Source organism: Pholcus phalangioides, unplaced genomic scaffold (genome assembly GCF_987345545.1).
Source record: "Pholcus phalangioides strain wild (caught in Gottingen) unplaced genomic scaffold, Ppha-v1.0 ptg000001l_1, whole genome shotgun sequence".
NCBI lineage: Eukaryota > Metazoa > Arthropoda > Arachnida > Araneae > Pholcidae > Pholcus > Pholcus phalangioides.
The window spans coordinates 2,183,386-2,184,287 of NW_028301594.1; positions in this window are offsets into that span (position 1 = coordinate 2,183,386).

Consider the following 902-nt stretch of genomic DNA (forward strand, 5'->3'; position numbering starts at 1 on the left):
ACGATTGTGTTATGTTTGATTGCCTATTAATTTAGTTGTAAATCTTCACATTCTGAAATTTTTTAAGGTTTAATTATTTTTTAAATTTCACAGGCATGACTAACATTTTATTCTCAGAGTAATTGCATGAGTAATAGTTGATCACACCTTTGAATCAAATTGAAGTTCAATTTTTTTTATTGGTGCAAGGACCATCAAAATCATACTGTGCCAAACAATGACAAGTGGTACAATGAGTTATGATCGATTTTGTTTACTCGGGTTGCACCTTCAGAAGGCCTACTACATTGCAATCCCCTGCACTCATGAATGGTTGATAGCACATATCTCACAGCGAATTCATTGGAAAAATATATTTGGTTTTTTGGCGAACTATATTGTGTATACAAGATATACAGGAACTGGATGTTGTGAAGATATTTATTATTTGAGATGTTAATTTTTTTAAGGAAGGAAAAACTCATCTTTGCCTCTACCGGGAGTCGGACCCGGGTCCCTCGATTGCTGGACAAGTGCTCTGACCACTAAGCTACAGAGGAGATAGAGATTTTCCTTCGCTAGAGCGTATATATGTGCCGAACGGAACTGTGCAATGGATGGTGAACCGATCAGAGCACTCGTCCGGCAATCGAGGGACCCGGGTTCGACTCCTGGTAGAGGCAGAGATGAGTTTTTTCCTTCCTTAAAAAAAAATCAACATCTCAAATAATAAATATCTTCACAACATCCAGTTTTCTGTATATCTTGCATTAACAAGTGGAGAGTGACATTCATGTCATATATATTGTGTATGCTTCAAAAACAACTACTGCCTTTGCTGTTGCTAGTCAACCACACATTCTATGACCAAAAATGTTTGTTAAGGTGTGTTAGGTGTAATGCTCCTCTTAAAGTTTGTCCCA